The following is a 14,573-nucleotide window of genomic DNA, read 5'->3' as shown; positions in this document are numbered from 1 at the left end:
CTTCTCTTTTACCATAAGCACCAAAGTAACAAATTGGAGAAAAGGTCACACCAAATTTCCTTAGTGCAAGTGCCTGTATACAAAGGTGCTCGATTAAGCATTATTTTCTCTTTTGTATTTCTCAGAGTGACTTCATCACTAATTATGGAGGTTTGTTAATAATTTTCATGTCCATTCATATTATTCATTCGAAGACATTACTTCAGTTAATATATTTTTATTTAGCCTCTCCTGCAGATGCCTCCACCTCTCCGTATGACACCACCTGGGATGATGAACAGAATGCCTCTAGCAAACATGCAGCCAGATATTTCTCAACTCCTAGCCAATGCATTACAGTGTAATAGTTTGTCACCAGGGGCTATGTGTCAGAACTTAACTGCACCTGGCAACTTGTTTCCAAATCAAAACTACATGCAGTGGAGTAATGCCGGTGGTAACATTCGGCCGCCAAATTTCCCTCGCTTTGGTGGTGCTGGTGATAATCTTGGTCCAAAGCCCAAAGTGTTTGTACCACCTGGTTTTGAAAATTTTCCTAGACCACCGCCTGTGTCAGCCAGTCAAATTGTAGGACCATCCTTACATTATATTCCACCAGCTGTTGCAATCAGTGGGATTGGTGATAGTGCAAGGAAACCAGACTTTCAGCCAGTAGCTCTCAAAGACCCCTTAAACGCCTCTGCAAATTGTTCGACAAATGCCCTCCAAGGGGCTGCTGATTCATGTGGTGTGCAAAAAACTCTAGACATTGGCTCTATTAAGGTCGAAAGGCCTGATGTGCCTGTAAATATTTCTAAAAGTGATAATAGTCAAATCTCAAGCAAACAGAAGGGTGTGGAACCTGTGAATATTGAAGCCTCTGTAATTGCTGAAGATGTGGCGGCTGTTGATAAGTATGCCAAGTCCTCAAAAGTTGTCACCAGTTCTCATTTAAGTCAAGAAAGTTCCTCGGTGCCTAGGGTAGTTCCTGCATCAGTTCCTGCATCAGAAAATAAAGCCTTAGATTCAAAGTCAACCTCAGAAACAAAACCTAAGGGTAAAACATTGACAAAAAGTGCTATCAGTGAATTAAGTGCTTTACTTAGGTCATACCATTTGAAAGCTGTTGATGAGAAAGGCCCAGTCAAAGAAAATAGTGTCAAAGCGTGTGTTCAGAAAGAAGAAAAAGTCGGACGGTAAGTGCTGCTTTAATTATAGTGATTCCATCTATCTAACCCTTTCCCTGATATCTTTTGGTTATTGGATTAATCCACTCCAGATTTGTTGGATCCTGTGAATATTTTATTATAAATACAATTTGTATATGTTTATAATATTATGCACATATATTTCAGAAGAGAAAATGTTGGCCTTTTGTGAGGAAGTGTGTAAGAGCTGCTAAAAGACAGCTCTGCAGCACATGTATTGATGGCCTAATTTTAAAAGTCATATTCGTTCAGTGTTTATATGTATTTTAGGGGTGATTTATGTTAAGGGATTGTATCCTTAAAATATTCTTGGGATCCACACTTGTCTGCAAAATAAACCGTGCTAATGTTTCTGTGATATATGTACACTCTTCTATCATCTTCAGGGTTTTTCCTGAAAGTTGTCCTTGGAAAAGTTGCTTTTTGAGTTGAAATAATTCCTTTGCTCACATAAGGATGCTTTGGATCTTGGGAGCTGGCTTGTCTGTGTTGCCTCGATGTTCTCTCTCTTCAGAGATGTAGGTTTTTCTGAAAATTGTACATGTGTAGGGAAGGTACGCTTGGCCAGTGGCTTATCTTTAGCTTCGTTAGACTTTGGGTCAGATGTGTTGGCAGTTCTTTTTTTATGAGGTAGTCATTGCTGAATTGCCTCAGAATCTTCTTTTCGTGGCTAAGTTTACGGACAACTTAGAATCGGACTCGCTGCTGTGGCTAAATCAAGATATCTCCCCAACAGTGGCGAGAATGCCCCTGAAAAATGTGGTTGGAGGTCCAGAAGTTACTTTGTGATGGCATTGAGAATTTATCTTTTTTCTTGTGCATACTAGTTCTGTGACTGAGGTTAAGCTTGTCTTACACACTGCTACATATATGTATGTGTGCGTGTACCTTGTGTTGCAAAGTGGAAGAAATGTAGTGATGTAGGAATAAAAGATCTCTTCCTTGACCAAATCAGTTAATATCTCTGGTGAGGAAGACTTGTACAGGGTAGGATCAGAAAGTATTAGGACTGAATCAAATTTTAAAAAAATTATTCAGTGAATTGATGCAAATCCTAAATAGTCAATGAAATAGCATAATTTCCTTTGACACAACATGTATGACACGATTCCCACAACAGGTACTCTTTCTGAAGCTTGCTTTCCGGGATCCCCTTCAGTGATGTCACGACCCCTTGGTGGTCTCTTACCGAGCTGTATTGGTTTCCCGCTAGAGCTGAGGCTAGATGAAGAATTCTGGTGGTGCCAGGTATGGACTCTAGGAGGGGTTAGGCCATGGTAACCCCGTGCTTGGCTAGGAACTCCCTCACCAGTACCACGGTGTGGCACGATGCATTGTCATGGTGAAGCTTCCAATAATCGCATATTGTTAGCTGCAAGCAGAGAATGCATTTCCCTAAACTTTCAAGTATCTCTACGTAAAATCTGGCATTCACAGTCTGTCCAGGGGTTACAAAATCTCTGTGAACCACCCCTCAATGGTCAATAAAGATGATAGGTATAGATTTGGCCCTTGACTGGCTCATCCTGGCTTTCTTCTCACGCAAGGACTTGTTAGTGTACCCCTCCCTCCCAGAACAGCTTATACCTCGCTCTTGCCGGCCTCGGTGGCGTAGGGGTAACGTTCTCGCCTGCCAAACAAGAGGTCGCGGGTTCGAGTCCCGCCTGGGTAGGTTTCCCCCGTCCAGGGCATGGTCGTTTGTGTACGTTTTCTTGTTACATTTGTTGAACACCCCGGTGTAAAATGGCCAATAAGAGCTGTATCCGGTGGTTTGAGCATAAAATAAAAAAAAAATAAAATAAAATACCGCTCAAGCAATGCTGAACACCTCATGGCATTATCCTTGTAGGAATACTTAATCATAATTAATTAATAGGAGGGTCTCGATTGTGGTTTTCCTGAGTTTGACGCAGTATTTGATTTGGAGGGAGCAGGGGAGGGCAAAACTAGCTGTGGTTGTTCAAGTTGTAGCTTTTTGCACAGAAAAGGTTAATGAAACAAAAATTTAAAGGAAATTATGACAGCAAATTATTAGTTTTTATAATTACATATTTGCTTATAAAAATAATGACTTTTATTTTAGCTCCATGTCTTATACTAATATCATTTTCTTCAAAAGGAAAATTTGTTCATAATTTTTGTTTTGAACCAAATTTCTTTTCGCTTAATTTTGGGTGTTTTATAATTCCCATTAGTACTGTCATACATACTACTTACAGTACATACTACTTAGTCATGTAAGATTAACCTGGAATTTTTAGTAAAATTTTCGTGGAAAACCTGGATTTATGCAAGAATCTTTCTGCTTTGATTGGCTGGACACCCTGTAAATAATCTTAGTCAAATTAAAATTAGAGTTATGATGGTTTGGATGATTTCACTGTGAATTACAGTGGAACTTGGTTATAACATCATCAAAGGGACCTGAAGATTTTTAACGTTATATCCGAGTGGCGTTATAAAAAAAGCAGCCTTAAATCCGAGTGAAAGGACAAAGTAAAAACGCAAATGTTCTGCTATATACAACACTGTTTATTGAAATCTACTCGTACATTGGAATATGTATAATAAAAAAACATTAATAAAAAAATGATATTCACAATTAAATATTTTAAAGCCTAATAAAAATCTTACTTTACTGTCGAAAAAAATCTGTATTTTGAACGGTCCTTTCAGGAATATGAATTCTCTCCATTGTGCAACAAACCACTTTTGCAATCTAAGAATCGCAAAATTTTTGACGCTATACCCGAGCGTCGCAATATTTGTTGACGATATTAACTCACTCACGCCCACCTCTGGCTAGTTGATATTGTGTGTTTTGACTATTGCTTATATACCATTGGTGTGGTGTGCTGCCGAAGGTCAGGTATCTCGTGATTGATCAATTGCATTGTTCTATCTGTTATTATATCATCCTCACAATCAGCTTACAGGCATTTTTGACTTGTAAGCCAGTGTACCTATTGATTATTGCCAAATGTGACTTCCTTTGTGACGATCTTAGAAGCTAGGCGCATGGGTCAGTATTTTGGCATTTTCTTATTGAAAGGCATGGATATTAGCAATTCTTTGCTCTGATAATATGATTTTGTGGTTGAGTTTGGTTAGCACCTTGTCAAGATGAAATGATTTTACAGCTGTTTAGTTTTCTTTAATGGTTTTAATTTGATGGTAAATTGCTCATTATAGAATTTAATGGAAATCAAGCCATGTTTCATGACCCTTGGTATAATTTGCATGGCTTTGGCCTTGATAAACGTGTATTATAATCTCTCATATTTATTGTTAATCAAGTGGTTTTGAAAGTATTGTGACTACATTTATTTTTCACTTACAGTGATGCCCAAGAAAAGTGGAGGGTAAAGATAGACAGCAACAGTGATGATGAAGAGGATCCAAACTTTTTGAAAGGCTGTATGCATGGTTTTCATCCAAAAAAAATAATTTAGCTTTTAACATAGTATCTAACATTACCAGAGCTTTAAGTATTTCAATACAAGCTCATTGTAATCATATTTTTATTGGAAATTCATTTTCTTTATTTTTTCATTTTTTTATTATTACATGAAGTATTGAACTATGTATCTGTAATATTTTTTACAATCGGATGATTATTTTGTTTAATTTTACAGGCTTGGAAGGGAAGGAGGTTAATGTTATCAAAGTGAATGGTTCCACTTGTGTGCTAACTGAAGAGATACTGAGTCTGTTTTTTAAAAATTTGCCTGTTCATGTCGCCTTGAAAATAGCAGAGCTCAGGCCTAATGGGGACAAAATTAAATCTATTACTTTGAATCCTTATAAGGAGAGGAATCTCTGCAGAAAAATCTCCAAGTAAGTCTTCCCAGAACGGCTTTTCCATTTCCAATTAAATCTGTCTTGCTCTAGTGCTTAAGTCATGTTGTAATGGTTGTTCATGCAGGGAAAGTTATTTTTTTTAACCTTTTCATCAACTTCTGTGATTTTTTATCTTAGTTTGATTCTATTATATGTTTTACTGCATGGTAATTACTGATTCTGAGATGATGGATCTTTAGCTTTTTTTGATGATGGTAATGAATATCATGCTTTAAATTATATTTTCAAAGTGGGAAAAGCAATTACTGTAGGGTCATTCCATTTCAAATCACCCAATATAAATAAAATTTGTTGGTTGACATTTTTAATTATCCTGATTTTTTAATCGTAGGTTCCCTACCAGTAGACAATCACAAAATACAATTTGAAAAAAATTTACTAGCCTTTTTTTTTTTGGGGCAGCCATTTTTAAAAGGGTGGCTATGCAAATTTTCATGAAATGCGTGGTTTGCATAAAGTTTTATTTTGAAGTTATTTCAAAAGTTATCAGAATAATTAAAAATTCAGTGTTTTCAGCATGAAAAGAACTTTAGGAAACCATTTTTTAAATGTTTATATCATAAAAGACAGTCAGTCAAAATCTTTCCGTAAAAACTGTCAGAATTTGTCAATACCAACTTTTTAATGCTGTGAAATTTCATGAAGGAAACAAGACTCTCTAATAAAATGTTATTTCTGAGTTGAATACTTAAAAAACTACTAGAAGTATAAGTTATAGTTCTGAGAATGAGCTCCTTTTTTTTCTAGAGCTTGTCAAACAATGCCGAAAGCCTTTTTACGTCGATTTTCGCAGGTCAATATCTAAAAAGGGGCGTGATGGAAACAAGTGAAAATTTTACAGAATGTTCCTTATAAACATAATAATATCTCACAAAAAAATTATTACTGAGACTAAACAACATTTAGAGTAATGGAGCAGTGAATTTCAGTAAAAACTCAATGAATTGTGGAATTAATGTACAAATCATTGAAATTTTCACTCTATCAAAAATGAGGGTGTTGTTTAGAACCATTCGTTGTTCTGGTTCGAATCTCATTGGATTCTAAAATCTTGGGGGTTTGATAGATTTTGGGGGGTTGGCAGATGTGATATCCTATCTCTAATACCTTTTGTAGGTAAATCTTTACTTGATTGACTTTATTTCATCTATATGTATGTAAGAGAGGATGTCTGTTTGTGTGCCCCTATGGTTTTTCACATGGCAGCATGGATTGTGACCATAGTTAGTACATTTAAGTTAGTTAGTTACTAGTACATCTAAGTACTAGTTAGTACATAGTGTATTTAATGCTCCCAAACCCTGTTGTGATACTATCAGTTGCATCCGACTCGTCCTTTGCGTCATTTTCTCATTACCATTTGTTATGTCACGTCATACAACTTCTGTGGTTGGAAATCCTGCTGTGTAGGCTCACCTATTGATTCTATCTAAAGGAAAACATAACTCAATTAGTATTAAACTCATCTATTTATCCTCTGCGAGCAAATATTTTTGCTGGGGTATGAGTTCCCAAGACGTTTTGGTTTAAATACGTACGGACGCTCATAGCAATCAGTGTTGTGGAGTGGGGTATAAGCTGATCCTGTGCGTGGTGTACAGAAATTTTTTTTCCATGGTTTGCTGTTCAGAATGCCTATAAATCCTGCTATGTGACCAAGAGTTCAAAGCTCCAATTTTCCCACTTCTCGGGTACTCTCTTTCCTGAGCAATGGTGGGTGGCATCCTATACTTTGTTCATTTAATCTTAGCGGGTGAACTGGTGTGGCTAAAGCTAGTGGAGGTGAGGGGAGGGGAAAGTTTCTCGACACGTGACTTTCCCTTTGCCAATCAGGAAACAGTAGGCGTGGCCTCAGTCAGTCACTCTCAGACCTCCGTCGAGCGAACATCGTGAAGCAGTGTTGCCAAACTGCATGTGTTCTCCTTGTAGTGTCTAAGTATGCCTTTCACCAGCGGCGCCTCATTCAGCAAGGTAGCTGACAATGTCTTGGGCCTCTGTGAAAGGATTATCCCCAATGCCTTCCAAATGAGTAGGTATATTGTCTCTACGCTGGGGCCAAAATACCTGTGACCACCCTTGACTCATGCATTTTCAGTAACAAAGTAGGGCGGCATTGTACCAGTGGCATAACCAGGGGGTCCTGACCGCCACCAAAATTTAAAAACGCAATCATTTTCTTTCATACAAGAAAACAAAATATGTATTGAAAAATCATGAATTTACAAAATATTTCATAAACAAATGAAGTTTTTTCGATTATGAAAAATTATAAAATTAGTTTATAACCCATTACTTAGTACCCTATTTTTCCAAAATTTCCCCCCACCCTGGTTTTGGGTCCCCCCCCCCCCCCTCCGAAAGAAATTCTTGGCTACGCCACTGCTGTGTAAATGTGGCAACGCTAAGTTCGTTCCTCCTCTCTCTCTCTCTGTACCACCCCTCCCCCATCAAGCCCTCCGAGATTGTACGGGCTCCCAAGAAAGCTCACCCTTAAACATAAAGTGAATAGAATATAGTTTTCTGATAATCTTAGAGTTTGCCCCTGAGGTGATTTAAGTTTAGAATGTATTCTTCCATGGATAACAATGGATCTTTTTACTTTATTTCAGCCTAAAAGTTGTTGAGGTCAACCCTCGAGGTTCAGATGTTCATCTAGTTACCATTGAAACCTTGCATTATTTATGTGCAGCATTGGAATCTCCTGCATGATGCCAGTTTGGACAATTTCAACCTTGTTTTGCCAAGGTCATTTGTTTTTGCACAAAATAAGGTGCAGCTATGTTTTTCTGACGAGCTATAAAGTGGCCCAGCCATGTTGTACTTCTTAAAAACTGTAACATATGTGTATAAGGGAGGTGTTGAAAATTAGATCCTTCTTCTTTCACTTCTTTAGCCTGATTGGGGTTGCATATTGTCATCCCTTGTGCTTGACGTAGTCCTGATATTTTTAGAGAAATATTTGAAATATATCAGAAAGAAAGCATTGATATTTTTGCATTTATCCTCTATATATTTATTTTTTACTCCTGTAAAAAATTTGAGTGGCTTGAATATGTGATTTAAAATATTCTCCCTCAGATTTCCCTTTTCATTTGTTTTAAAGATTTCATTGCTTAATACTCAATGAAAAAAATGAATGCCCTTATTTTTTTCCAGGATATTTTATTTTCCCCAAGTTTTATAATTCCATTTTTTTTTAGATCTCATATCTCTATGTAAGTACTTCTGGAAGGTGAATATGCAAATTGTATTTAAGTTGCTCATAAGTATTAATAATTTAGCATATGATAAGTGTTCATTGCTCTCTACCTCCTTCCTTTAATTGCCAAAAGAGATGAAAGTACATCTAAATGAATGCATCCTGTGGAAAAAGATTATTGCTCTGGGTTTTAAATGTTTGAAAAGGATTATCCTCAGTAAAGAGAATGCCAATTTTTATAATAATCCTGTGACAAAAAGTATAACTCTACTAATTATGTGATTTTTTAATACCTCATAAGGTACTGTTATTAGTTACTCTAATATGTATTCTATGTGATACTTATTTTTCCAATAAATTAATTTCATTTGATTGAAGCTTTGGTCATTTATCTAGTAATGAGTGCTTACATGATGCATTCATGTGGGTGGGTAGATGCATAAACACACAATCAAAATTGCATAGTGCAAACAGTCAAAATAGTGCAAATGCAAGTCCAGGAATTTGCCCATTTTACATTTGTGCTTCTTGCCTATCATTTGCCCAGCCACGTATTTGCACAGGTAAATGCAAGTCTTGGAAAATATTGATTCATTTTTAAACTTAATGGATCCGTATGCAGTTAATGAATTTAGTTGTTACAGTGATGTTAACCATTAACTTTAATTCAAATTTAGATTTTGAAACAGTGATGTAAAAATTGTGTGCGTGCGTAACCCTATGCATAACTAAACTGTTTCATTATCTCACCCTAGAGGTGTATTAATTGTTTTTGGGTTTTACCTGTCTATTCTGCATTATTTGCCTATTTTTCATCATAAAGAAACTAGTTCCATGCCGCAATGATATCATACTGGGCTGATGGTTAGAAAAATGGATGATTCTCCATCCATTGAATGTCGTTTGCAAGCAAAGTTCCTTTTTTTTATCAATTAGATGCATTTATTAATGGATGTGTCATCCGTGTGTATAAAATTACTTTTATTTGACTGCCTAGGCTTGACATATTTTCTTGTAACTTCTGGAAATTCTAGTTAAATGGTCTAGTCTGGGAGGTATAGATGCAGGCTATTTCCTTCTTCTTTCTTTTTCAATGGACAAACATGGTGCTCACTGGCAGTGGTGCAGTGAGGGGGGGTTGTGGGGGATAAACCCCCCCCCCCCCCAGAGCTTAGAGAAATTTGAAGTTTAATCCATTTTACTTAATTGGATTGATATTAATAATAGAATAGTGTAAGGATTAATAAAAAATATCTCAGAAAGCTGTTAAACTCACCATTTTGAACCATTTATCTTAAAATTCTGAAATTTATTTACCCTTTTAGTGCCAGCCTTTTTTACCTGGTATACGCGAAGAATGCCTGGGCTTTTTTGATGAAGATGCACAATAGGGTGGTTTCCTATTATTTTTTTATTGCCTAAATTGAAAGATTATTACTCCTGGAGTAAGTATTTCACGCTTTTAGATTTTTAAATGACGATATCTATTTTTTGCGATTAAATGAAAAGTGAAAAATTTCAAGCGCACGAAAACACGACGCATAAGTAGGAATGATGAGAAAAAGTCCGTGTGACGCATTTCTGGTACCCTCTCCTGCCTTGTGAGGTGACCTTGATCGAGGCTCTGAGCGCTGGTAGGACGCAGGATGCTAGCGGGTAGCTGAGTACCTTGCTGGCTGGTAGCGCTTGGGTTAAAAAAGGTTTATTAATACCTTATCAAACGAAGAAAACTTTCCGACCTTAGCCGGTTTTAATAGGTGATTATTAAGACATGTTTTCCTGAGCTCTGTGCCTCATGCATGCACTGGTAACCTTAGACGATGTTAAACTCCCATCTACTTGTATAGAAACTAGGTCCCTATGACGTCATGTGGAGTGGAATCGCATGGGCGCCAATCTGGCCTTTTTCAAATGAGGATAAAATTTGACCCTTGCCATTCATCTAAACCGGTATTTCAAAAACCAAATAATTTGTGTATTATGAATACACTAATGGTGGGTAACGAATCGCAATCAATGCCTTTCGTTTTCTTTGATGAAGGAAACTACCCTATTTTACTTAATATTTTATAAAAATTCTAATATGAATGTGTTGAAGCTAATTTTTTTTTATTTAAACTTCTAATACTTACGTCATTGATTAAAAAGTTCACCTTTGTTATTATCTCTTCTGTACAACTTGGGAAAAATATTTAATTAATTTAAATACACCCGGCCGATAGATCGGCCCGTGGCATTCTTCGCACATACCCCTCTGGCCGATAGATCGGCCGGCTGGCATTAAAAGGGTTAATCTTGCACCTACTGCTTATCCTGGTGGGTATTCCACACCCCCACACACACCCCGATATTAGTTGCACCTAAACCTTTAGCCTTAAACCTAAAGCCTTAATTCCTAGCTGCACCCCTGCTCACCGGTGTCTCATTTATCTCATGTTGGGTTTTCTTTCTCCTACTCTCCTGTAAACCCAACCTATCTCAGTTGTCTGAGGCAAAGGATCAATTGATACTATAATTTATATCAAGACAAAACCAGGATAAAACATTGAGTTGAATTTAGAACTGTTGCCATACTTTGTTGTTTGACATACTTTGTTGTTGATTCAGTTACCATACTTGGAAATATTTGGCCTTGAGAAGTCTGGTGGTTAGTCCTAGAATTTATGTATTCTACATTTCCTTGTATAATCACCTTGCACATTGAAGGAGGAAGGATAGAGGGGACGGCCGACCCCTTTTAACATGCTTTAAAATTTCTCCAGAAATAAACTTTATAGGTCACTCTCCTTAGAAAGGTTCATTATTTCACTAGGTTAGCAAAAAATTTGTTTATTGGTTACTATCGTGTTCGTCGCTATGGTGATGACAACAGTTTGGCTGGCACTACCTCAGAGTAAGGATGGGGGAGAGTGCGCTTTGGCTACTGCACATGTAGTCAAGATCCCGCACTTAATCCCACACTTCCCGCACTTCTTCCCACAAGAAGAGTGAGGATTCCCGCACTTCTTCCCACGATCACGTGGTAACCATGTTGACCACAGAATCTGCTACTGCGCAGCCTGAGAGTACGCTTTGGCATAGAGTAAGTATATTCTAGAGGGCTCACGCCATAGGAGGAAATCGTATCGACTGTTTTAATTCTCAAACAGCCGATAGATGGCCCCTGGAGTGGCGAGCTAGGGGCGAGAGAGTCAGGTTTCAAGTTTCCCAGCTTCTCCCCTTTCCTTCCCGCCCTCCCCTCTTCCTCTCTCCCGAACTCTGCCTCACAGTCTCCCTCGCATCGAAGAAAGGGAAGACGCTGGCTGAGAGAAGGTTGGGCAATAGGCTGGGTCCTATAGGGGATTTTTTTCTCGCCTGGTGCGTCTTCCACGAATCTTCCCTATGCTTGGCTTTCCTCATTCCAACTGAAAACAGTTTTACAAAATGCAGCTGTAAATAAGTGTTTAAACTGTCTCATGCACCTCAAAGATTGCTCTCCGAAAGTCAAGCAGGAGAGAGAGGGAATTTTCGGTGGGTCCCGGGCCCTATAAATATATATGCGGAGAAACATTTATGATAATAGGAATTGCTGGTTTGGAGATTCTTATTTCAGAAATAAAGGACATATAAAACGTAAAAGTAATCGAACAACAACATGCGAATAAATATACAAAAGATTTCACATTTATTTAAATACAAGCTGGTAGCAATTTTCCACAACATTTTAATGCGTACGATGCGTTTCGGCTCACAGACCCATCATCTGGTACAATTCATTTATTTATTTTTTTCATCCAAGTTTATTTCTGTGTCCATAATATATATTTTTATTAATTAAAATGCTCATTTGCAAACTTTGTTGTAATCCACACAGTATGCATTAAAAACCCAACCGGTTTCCTTCTTTTCAGGGCTTTAGCGTTATCGTAAACCTCTAGATAAAGACCTGAAAATATCGTAACCGGTTGAGTTTTTTCATTAGTACTTTATTGCATACTAAATGGTTTAGTTTTGAATTTATAATGTCACCATACCGCAAAGTGAATTCACAAAACATTATTTCAAATATATTTATACGTTCGTGATCGTCTATTTCATCGCCTGGTGTGGTCTTAAAAGTAAAAATGAGCAAAAATTGGTCTCGATAGGCGATGGAAACTCAACTAGGAAATACGTAATAATGAGTTGATCTTTAATAAGAATGAAGCGATATTTAGAATCGCAATACAAGGAGGGATGTTTTGGAAATAATAAAAGATTTACTTAAGGTATCGAGACCGAATTCTACAGGTTATCTTTGTGTCGGGCATGCAATCCGAGCGAGCGAGCAGCTGGAGAAATGACAAATATGAAATGACGATCATTCCTGTGAAACACTACAGCTGCCCGTTTCTATCACTATTATTATAGGATAAGGACCTTATTTTAGCAACTGCTAGATTAGGAGAGGGAAAATGTGATTTAAATGCACGTTTACAGCACTATTCATAACATCTTCTCAACCACAATATCCATCTAATTATTAATAATATTTTCACCGCGGGAATAAACTGCCTTACGTTTGTATCCTGCCGTTTTATTCTGCCCTCAACCTTGCTGTTAAGGGACATGCAAATATTGTAACCGGTGCATTCTGCCCGCTTACATAGTGGCGCATGAGACGGGAGTGCGAGGTAAAGGAAGGCCGTTTTTTTTCTTTTGATATGTGTCCGTGTGAATGTGTGCGTGAGTGTCATGAATCATTGAGTCCCCATTTGATGTTTCCCTATTTTCCTCCCCACAATGTGTAATGCTTTCCCCCCCCTCCTAAAGTGTGCAAGTCGAACTCTTAAGACGAAGAAGAGCGTGGTTCCCCCCCCCCCCGTGTCCTTGGTGAAGTGACCGTCCAGCCCCAAGTGCATCATCCCTTTCTTTCCCCTGACCCCCCCCTCCCCGGTGTTTCCTCCCCTCAATGGCTATATAACGTGGTGCACCGGAGGAAAAAGGCTTCTATTTTTTTTGGCGGTTCCAAGCAACAAAAAACGCTCCCAAGAGTAGGCGGAGTTTGGGGAGGCAGAGAAAAAAAGTTGGTGGAGAGATCCCGAGAGAGAGAGAGAGAGAGGGTGCCCAATACGAGTAGGAGTTGCAAGGTAGACTCGTGGTGCTGATGAAAGGATCTCCCAACTGTCGCAGAGAGGCCATCTCCCACTCGTGAACCTGCCGGAGTTGACGCAGAGCAGCATACGCCGCGGAACGGAATCGCCACGATCAGCAGATCGAGAGCCCCGAAAATTCAACAAACTGTAAGAGAAAAAGCCACGAAATCCCATTCCTTCCCCCCCCCCCTCAAGGAACAGAAGAAAATTCCCACTTCACCAAGTCAAGAAGAGAATTCATTAAAAACGTTTGTAAAATTTCCCCCCCCCCCCGCACAAATAGAGAAGAGGACTGTACTTCCCCTATTACCGTGTGAATTTCAGTGCAATATCTATTTCGTTGTTTCATATTTCCATTCCCCCCGTTTCTTTTTGTTTTTTATTTATTTGTCCCCTTTTTTGTGGTTTTTGTATGGGTTGTGAATGTGAAAACGTGTAGCGTGATTTTTTTTGGGTTTAGGTTAAGGACTGAAATTTTTCTGTTGCGCAGCATAGTGAATTATGCGTTGTATTTCATTGGATTCAAGGAGAAGAAGTTAATTGTTACTTTTGCCATTGATTTGCTTGTATTTGTAAATGATCATATTTAAACTCATTAAATTTATGCTGAGCGAACTACGCAGTCGAACGGCTTTCTTTATCCGAACGCTCCTGTCTCAGGTCTCATCACCCCTAAACTTCCCCTCCTACCCTTTCCCAAAATCCCATTCCCTCGCCCCAGGTGCACGGAATATCCCCGCTACACCTCTGCCCTCCCCTTTTGCCCTCCAATCTCCCCCTCCCCGAATGTGCCCCGCGAGGTGGGGTTACATCATCCTCACTCATCGTAAATTATTATCGATAATATACGGGAACATCGGCGACCAACTCCTTCTCCATCATGTTTAGCATGCTTATTCCAACGCTTTCATACCCCCTTTCCAGCCAAGGCCAAGTTCAGCATTCCTTCTGTTTTCTTTTTTTCGCCTCTTTAATGTTCAAGAGGCCTGTTCAGACAATTTCGCCTGCTAAAAAAGAAAGAATCCTTCACTTCCATAAGCTTCCAAATTTGTTTACATAAATATCGTCTTTTTCCTTTTCGTCCAAATTATATGCATCGTGGGACACCCCTGTCCAGTTGCATCAAAATATTTGCAATTTGCATCAAACTTTTTGGACAAAAATTTTGATGCAAATTTGACCGTGGGACACCGGCTTAACCTATGTGGCCTC

At 38.4% G+C, this 14,573-nt stretch overlaps 1 long non-coding RNA gene across 1 annotated transcript; it reads left to right on the top strand.

Annotated features, from left to right (window-relative positions):
- Positions 1-977: 977 nt before the first annotated feature.
- Positions 978-8,619, top strand: LOC124168816. Its single transcript, XR_006866990.1, has 4 exons — positions 978-1,175; positions 4,528-4,604; positions 4,823-5,024; positions 7,658-8,619. It is a non-coding gene; the product is annotated as an uncharacterized LOC124168816 (long non-coding RNA).
- The last annotated feature ends 5,954 nt before the right edge of the window (positions 8,620-14,573 follow it).

Source organism: Ischnura elegans, chromosome 12, assembly GCF_921293095.1.
Source record: "Ischnura elegans chromosome 12, ioIscEleg1.1, whole genome shotgun sequence".
In the NCBI taxonomy this organism is placed as follows: Eukaryota; Metazoa; Arthropoda; class Insecta; order Odonata; family Coenagrionidae; genus Ischnura; species Ischnura elegans.
Note: the sequence above shows the minus strand (reverse complement) of the source record. Positions and strands in the feature narration are given on the sequence as shown.